Source organism: Oryctolagus cuniculus, chromosome 5 (assembly GCF_964237555.1).
Source record: "Oryctolagus cuniculus chromosome 5, mOryCun1.1, whole genome shotgun sequence".
NCBI lineage: Eukaryota > Metazoa > Chordata > Mammalia > Lagomorpha > Leporidae > Oryctolagus > Oryctolagus cuniculus.
Window position 1 is genome coordinate 67,689,341 of NC_091436.1, and position 9,023 is coordinate 67,698,363.

Sequence of the window (9,023 nt, forward strand, 5' to 3'; positions counted from 1 at the left end):
GTTATACTTGCTAGGTGATCTGAATTGTATTGGCATAAATGATTTCAGAAGGCAGATGGTAAGGTTTACTAATTTTCAGTTCTATTTTTCTTTGGCCAAGAATTCACAATCAGATTCTGACAGAGGACATCTTTTTGGTGTGGGTGGGGGCAGTGAGGGAGCACATTTTATTTTCTCTGCTTTCAATATTTAGTTTAGAGAAGCTTATTATCATCTTAAAAAATTTTGAAATGGCTGGATTTAAGAAGTAATTCACCATTTGGTCTCTCATGTTTTCCATGTGATAATGTATGGTTTAGTAAAACTGAGGTTTTGATAATCATGTATAATGTTTATTTGTAAGATCTAAATAATATATGAGAGCAGCTCTCCATAAAATATTTTTATTTAAATTTAGCACTTAATCATCTAAGATGGTATTTATAAACCGAGTAATCTTTTACCAGTTATTATAAATTTTAATACCAGAATATATTCCACAAACAACCTGATATTCAGAAGGAACAATGAATTATTTTTTCTGGAGAACACAGCTATTATCTTCTGATGAGTTACATTTTGTTTAAATTATTAAAAAAATTTGCTTAAAACTTTTCTTTTACTTAAAATTTAGTTCCCTTCTGAATATTAAGTTTTGGTGTGATACAACATGGAACAGTACGTTTTGACTAAATGAAAACAGAAAAGAAGATTGATCTTTCCTGGGGCAATTCCTCAAGTAAAGCAACTTATAATTTCAGTACGGTTGTAGTTAGCCATCTGCAGAATCCCTGTTCAAAGTCAATTTACAAGGCCGGCGCCGTGGCTCAATAGGCTAATCCTCCACCTTGCGGCGCCAGCACACCGGGTTCTAGTCCCGGTCGGGGCGCCGGATTCTGTCCCTGTTGCCCCTCTTCCAGGCCAGCTCTCTGCTATGGCCAGGGAGTGCAGTGGAGGATGGCCCAGGTGCTTGGGCCCTGCACCCCATGGGAGACCAGGAAAAGCACCTGGCTCCTGGCTCCTGCCATCGGATCAGCGCGGTGCGCCTGCTGCAGCGGCGGCCGTTTGGAGGGTGAACCAACGGCAAAGGAAGACCTTTCTCTCTCTGTCTCTCTCTCTCACTGTCCACTCTGCCTGTCAAAAATAAAAAAATAAATAAAAAAAAAACAAAAAACAAAGTCAATTTACAAGATGCATGTTTGTATTTGCTTGATTAGTAATTAGATCATTGAACTGATATAAAATCAACCAAGTATGTATTTCCTCAACCACCAAAAATAACTATATTTTCAAGCCATATTTTCATGGCTATAAGAGGATTAAAGGTTTAAAATCTGAAAATGCAAGTATATCCTTTTACTAATATCAGCCTTTTTTATGATTTGTTACAATGGTTTATGTAAAGTCTTTGTGCAAATTACCATCTTTCATTGATAATGCTATAGCTGTGGTGCCTGTCTCTGAGCTTTACACCCTTATCAAAGCTAATATTAGAAGATAATAGAGAATACATTCATACTCAGGTACAATCATACTCAAAGTATTGTAAGTCTTGCATATAAAAATTTCATTTATAAATATATACTCATAAATTATATCTATATCCAGAACAAAATTCTTCTATTTTTGTTCATAAATTTTACTTGAAAACATTTTAAAGCACTCAAAAATCATGTGAGTCCATTATTGAAAGATCATATAAATAATATGAATAAGAGATTCACTTAGCTAACTCCCTTGACAACCACCTATATGAGCAAAGTAAGTACAGTTAAAAGTTGGGAGTGAATCACAGACTGTAACTTTGTTGGAACCAATTACCTTATGTGCAATGAAAATATAAATGAGGTCCAAATGACCTTGGAAGTAGCAGTAGCTGGAAACATGCTGTCACATTTGTCATGTGTATCGACGAGTGGCTAAAATTAATTTGAATCAGTTATTTTGGAACTTCACTGAAAACATAAAAATTTCATAATAGTAAAATTATATTTATGAAATGTATGAAGTTTGTATACCTTAAATAAAAGGTTTCTGGAAAAAAATTAGAGTCTGGTACTGGCCTAAGTATGAATGAATAAACAAATGGAATAGAAAAACAGAAAAAAGAAGTTTAGAATACATGGATAAGAGAAGTAAGCAGATGGAGCATAGTGTTGGAGGACTCATATCAATTAGCCCTCAGTCTGTTGGGTTCATTTCCATTTTCCATGTTTTTCCCATTTTCTAGCTGACCTTGAGTTTTAACTTCAATCCCCCATCTGTTCTACTCTATAGCTTCTTCCAGGTGCCATATTACATCTTTACATACTATTCATTTTTAGTGAACTTTATGAACCTCTTAGATGTGCGCATTTCAACATTTTTGTGACAAAATGAATATTCACATTCTAATTCCATTTTCCATGGACTTTTTGAAATACCCTCAAAATCATCATAGAGCCAGGATTTCACAACCATGTATCCCACTGTCTAGTGGCTATTTCTTTTCTTCTTTGTTTTCATTTATTCTTTGCAGTATCTTTAAAAATTTTAATCAATTTTTCCTTCTATGTACTCTAAGGATGAAACTCAAGGAAAATTAACTAATACATTTAAAAAATTTTCAATGAGTTTTGTTTTATTCTAGAAAAAATATTAAGTGAGATCTACTCTTCAAACAAATTTTTGCATGTAAAATACAGTACTGTTAAATAAAACACATTGTTGTATAGATGGTCTCTATGACTTTTCAACTTGTATGACTAAAACTTGATATTCATTCAATACAAAATTCCCAGTACTTTCATCTCCCAGACCCCAGTAATCACTGCTCTGTTTTCTATTGTATGATATTTGACTACTTTAAAACAAGTTTTTGTGCAAATTTTTTCTAAATACATGTATAAGTTTCTCATAACATATACTCCCCATCAAAATTTTGAAGGCTTTTGGTCTAAGTGGAATCATGACATAACTTCATTTTCGACTAATTACTGGACTTCTAATAATATCCATCCATATTGTCACATATGGCAGGATTTAGTTCTTTCTTAAGGCTTGCATTTTTACATAGTCATACATACATGAGTACATCCATACACTCATTTTACGTGTTCACATATAATTAAATGTATGTCTACCTATTCTATATCCATTCATCTGTTAATGGATATTTAGGTTACTTCACCATCTTGACTATTGTGGAAAGTGCTATAGCAAACATGGGAATATATATATATATATATCTGTTTATGAACATAATTTTCATACTCGGATATATATATATTTATATATATTACATTTATTTATTTGAAAAGCATAGTGATGGAGGTGAGGGAGAGAGAGAGAGGGTGATGTTCTATCTGCTGGTTCTTTTCCCAGATGGTCACAATGGCTGGCACTGGGTCAGGCCAAAGTCAGATACCTTGAGCTCTATCTGGGTCTCCCAGCATGGGTGGCTGCTATCCCAAGCACATTAGCAGGGATCTGAATTGAAAGCATTGCACCAGAAGTGAACTTAAGCCTGCTGTGCCTCAACACCAGCCCCCATATGTTGCCTTTTCCCTGTGTTATTTCCTCTGTAGTGCAGAGACAATTTAATTTGGCAAAGTCCCAGTTTTGTTTTTGTTGCCTGTGCTTTTGGCAAAAGAATTAGTTAAATTGCTTGTTAGAGATCGTTCTTCTTTTTGAATATATGCATTATAACTACAAGCTTCACTCTTGGTATTTCTTTTGCTGAATGCTTAACTTTTTGGTAAGATGTGTTTTTTTCTTACTTGTCTTAAGATATTTTCTATTTGGGGCAGATGGGAATGTCAGCATCCCATATGGGCATCAGTTTGAGTCCCAGATGCTCCACTTCTTATCCAGGTCCTGGCTAATGTGCCTAGAAAAGCAGTAGAAGATGGCCCAAGTGTTTGGACCCTTGTATCCAAGGTGGGAGACCTGGAAGATGCTCATGGCTCCTGGCTTCAGCCTGGCTCAGCCTTGCTGTTGCAACCACTTATAGGAGTGACCCAGTGGATGGAAGCTATCTCTCTCCATCTCTCCTCTCTCTCTGTAACTCTGCCTTTCAAATGAATAAATAAATCTTTTTAAAAAAGGTATATTCAGGGGGTAGATTATTACATGATGGAGTAGGGAGGCAGCTTACTGCTCTAGGTTAGAGGAAGACAGTTTAAAAACAAAGTGGAGAGAGTACAATTTCAGGAGAGTTAGTTAGAAAACTGCTATGGAAATTCCATAGAAGGAGGAGGGAAGCTGTGGATCTACCTGGATGGTGTGGCCATGCAGCATGAGCACTAACACAACACAGGACCCTGGCAACTGAGAGTCTTGAGTGCCGGCTTTGGAGAGAGAGATGAGATCAGAGTACAGCAGCCCGTGGACTGGTGATATGGTTGTGGGGAGAGCCTGGAGTGATTCCAGTCTGGAGGGTACTAGCCAACCTAGAGGAAAATAAGGGGCACATTTCTGTCTCTTTGTCCCCATGGCAATTGTCTGAGAGGCGGGCACCATTTTGGACATGCGTAACAGCTGCACCAGCTTTTGTCCGTGTGCCCAGCAACCTGCTAAAAGGAGATGCCTGAGTCTGGCTGGGAGGACTGACATGGGGCTGGGTACCCACATGGGATTGTGAAGTTCCCTAAGCCTCCCAACACATCACAGGCTCTGGGGCTCCAACTGTTTAAGTGGAGCAACCGCAGGCAGCTGGCTTTGGGAACGTCTCCACCTCTCTCTGGATGGGACACACTAGTGGGATGGAGTGGATCCTCAGGTTATGGTGGGGGGAAGCCACTGTAATCCAAAAGCTGTACTTTGGAAATTTATATTTGTTAAATAAAAGTTAAAAATAAAACTGCTTGTACTAGAAAGAATCTTTGGAATAGTGTGGTTTTTTTTTTTTTTTTTTTTTTTTTACACAAATTGTTGAACTCCTTCTTAGTGTGTGGTTAACCTTTTGAGTATAAAGGTAATTGAAAATAGATCTTTGTAAATAATAAGAATGGAAATAGGAGAGGTGGGAGGAAGAGTGAGAGTGTGGGTGGGAAGCACAGAGGGTAGAAAGAATCACTATGTTCCTAAATTTGTATATATGAATGCATTAAGTTTTTATACCTGAGATAAAAAAAAAAAGTTTATTGGTGAAGAAAAATTATTTTCTTATTTCCCTTTTACTTCCTTCTTCAATATGTTAGTTGTTCAAGAGCCTGTCATTTAATTTTCAAATTATTTATTTATTTATTTATTTTTAAACTTTTATTTAATGAATATAAATTTCCAAATTACAGTTTATGGATTACAATGCCTTCCCCCCCCCATAACGTCCCTCCCACCCGTAACCCTCCCCTATCACACTCCCTCTCCCCTTCCATTCACATCAAGATTCATTTTCAATTCTCTTTATATACAGAAGATCAGTTTCGTATACATTAAGTAAAGATTTCAACAGTTTGCTCCCACACAGAAACATAAAGTGAAAAATAATAGATGATTTTTTAAATGATGATGAAATCAGATCAGACCTATTGTCATGTTTAATCCCAGTGAGAGTCAAGTTGGGAATTGCTTATTTATTCTTCTTTTTTTTTTTTTTTTTTTTTTTACAGAAGATCAGTTTAGTATACATTAAGTAAAGATTTCAACAGTTTGCACCCCCATAGAAACACAAAGTGAAATATACTGTTTGAGTACTCCTTATAGCATTAAATCTCAATGTACAGCACCCTAAGGACAAAGATCCTACATGAGGAGTAAGTGCACAGTGACTCCTGTTGTTGACTTAACAAATTGACACTCTTGTTTATGGCATCAGTAATCACCCTAGGCTCTTGTCATGAGCTGCCAAGGCTATGGAAGCCCCCTGAGTTCACTGACTCTGATCATTTTTAGACAAGGCCATGGTCAAAGTGGAAGTTCTCTCCTCCCTTCAGAGAAAGGTACCTCCTTCTTTGATGACCCATTCTTTCCACTGGGATCTCACAGGTGGAGATCTTTCATTTATTTATTTTTTTTCCCCCAGAGTGTCTTGGCTTTCCAGGCCTGAAATACTCTCATGGGCTTTTCAGCCAGATCCGAATGCCTTTAGGGCTGATTCTGAGGCCAGAGTGCTGTTTAGGACATCTGCCATTCTATGGGTCTGCTGTGTATCTCACTTCCCGTGTTGGATCATTCTCTCCCTTTTTGATTCTATCAGCTAGTATTTGCAGACACTAGTCTTGTTTATGTGATCCCTTTGGTGCTTAGTCCTATCATTATGATCAATTGTGAACAGAAATTGATCACTGGGACTAGTGAGATGGCATTGGTACATGCCACCTTGATGGGATTGAATTGGAATCCCCTGGTATGTTTCTAACTCTACCATTTGAGGTAAGTCAGCTTGAGCATGTCCTGAATTGCACATCTCTTCCCTCTCTTATTCCCACTCTTATATTTAACAGCAATCACTTTTCAGCTAAGTTTCAGCACTTAAGAAGAATTGTGTATTGATTACAGTATTCAACCAAAAGTATTAAGTAGAACAATCAAAAAAAAAAATACTAAGAGGGATAACATATTAAGTTGCTCATCAACAGTCAGGGTGAGGGCTGATCAAGTCACCATTTCTCATAGTGTTCATTTCACTTTAACAGGTTTCCTTTTTGGTGCTCAGTTAGTTGTCACCTATCAAGGAGAACAAGTGGTATTTGTCCAAATTATTAAATTTTAGCATTATTTGTGAATTTTTAATTTTTCTTTTCCTTTTGGTTCTATTTCCTTGTGATTTTATATTTAATATGATTTAAATATTCTTAACAATAAGTCTTGTTTGTTCTAATTGTCTTTGATCCTGGAAAATGTTCTTTATGTGTATTGTGCTTTTAATGAGTGGAATATTCTGTAAATTTGTGGCATTCTGGTCAGTGCTCTTCAAGACCTCATTTCTTTAGTAATCTCTGTATCATTTTTCTATCACAAATAGTGTGTATTGAAGTCTCTTATTTTTATATTGTTTCACCCTTCAGATATTTTCATATTTTCCTCATATAGTTTGCTTCTGCTATGTTTGCATGCAAATTTATAATTATATATGTCTGTGTCATGTCTTTATTATTAAATAATGCATTATTCTATTGTAACTGTTTTTGACTCACAGGCTATTTTGTCTGTTGGAAGTATAACTACCTGCTCTCTTTTCGTTACTATTTATGTGGAATATCTTGTCTTTTTCCATCTTTTCATTTTCAGCCTAAGTGTTGTCCTTGAATCAAGAGTCAGTTGTAGACAGCCTTTTGGTGTATTTTGTTTTTTAACCCTTCATCCACTCTCCATTGTGGTGGAATGAGAAGGCCATGCCTTCTTGGATGGCTTCGGATACTGCCTGGCAACAGGTTGTGATTGGTTAGGGCATAAACCACCCCTTGACCGGATTGGCTGCCTAGGCTATTTAAGCTGCTGTACCAACTGAAATAAACAAGTTTGCAGGCTGCTCGCCTCTGGCCTGCTTTCACCTGACTCCCGGGGTCTGTGTGGTGATTCCGAGTCTCTTGCCCCCACCACACTCCTCCTCTCAGAACGAATCCACAGCAATGAATCCACCTCAACACTATACATTTTTATGGGAAATGTGGTCAATTTACCTCTAATACAATTACTGATAAGGAAATGCTTGCTATTTTAATTTTGTTACCTGTTTATATCTTTCTTTCCTTCTCTTCATATTCTCATTTTTGTTGATAACTTCCATTTCACATACACACACACAAACACACACAAAACAGTGCTCTTTTACACCCCTCAATTTACAGAACTGATCACACAAGTTACACATAAGTAGTGTGTAGTTGCTAACATATTTTTATACTTAGAGCTATTTTATCCTAAATAAGATACCTCTAAAAATGGTGTACCTGCCACAACTACAGTATTATGATATTCTCTATTTATCAATGTATTTATACTTTTCAACAAGATTTGTACTTTTATCCTTTTGTGATGCTACTATCATCTTTTCACCTCTTCTTGAAGGACATGCTATTTTTTTTAAATTTATTTATTTATGTGAAAGGCAGAGTTACAGAGAGGCAGAGGCAGAGAGAAAGAGAGAGGTCTTCCATCTGCTGCTTCATTCCCCAAATGGCTGCAATGGTCAGAGCTGGGCCAATCTGAATCCATGAGCCACAAGCTTCCTCTGGGTCTCCCACATGGGTGCAGAGGCCCAAGGACTTGGGCCATCTTCCACTGCTTTCCCAGGCCACAGCAGAGAGCTGGATCAGAAGTGGAGCAGCTGAGATGCCCACATGGGATGCTGGCAATGCAGGTGGTGGCTTTATGTGCTACGCCACAGTACTGGCCCCTAAAGGTTATTTTTATAGGAAATATCTTCACCTGCTAGGCTAGAGATCTTTCAAAAATTTTTTAAGGATGAATATTTCTTGGATTTGTTCATATAGATTTCTGTTTTGAGGGATCTGCCAATTTCTTTGTGGGAACTTGTAGTATCTTGACTTTTCTGGTGTCTATGGTTTCCCGTCGATGCTACAGATTCAGAAAAAACAGAAACCAATCTCTTAAGAGGCCTTTTAAAATATGGAAACATTGGACACATATTCCACTCTATGTTCTTCCTGAAGAGAGACAACTGGGCTGCATTGGCATCTGTCTTCTGCCACTGGACCTCTGGACAAGCAGCAGGCTGCCTGAATCTTGCTTGTTTTCTGTGGCCTCCAGGCATCCAGAGTACACTGGGTCCCCTTTGTGTTCTAGGACAGGCAAGTTAACAATCAGTTCTTAAGGCAGCCCTCGGAATACACAGAATGTTGAATATTCCCGCTCTTTCCATCTCCATCCTCCCCACCCATTCCCTGTTGAACCAGAGGGAGAAACATTGTGAGAACACAGTCGTCCATACCTTTGCCATTGTGTTGAGTGGGCTTCAACCTGTGTCTTTTCCTGTCTATGCTTGCTTGCTTTTTTTTTTTTTTTTTTTTTTTTTTTTTTTTTTGGCAGGCAGAGTGGACAGTGAGAGAGAGAGACAGAAAGAAAGAAAGGTCTTCCTTTTTGCTGTTGGTTCACCCTCC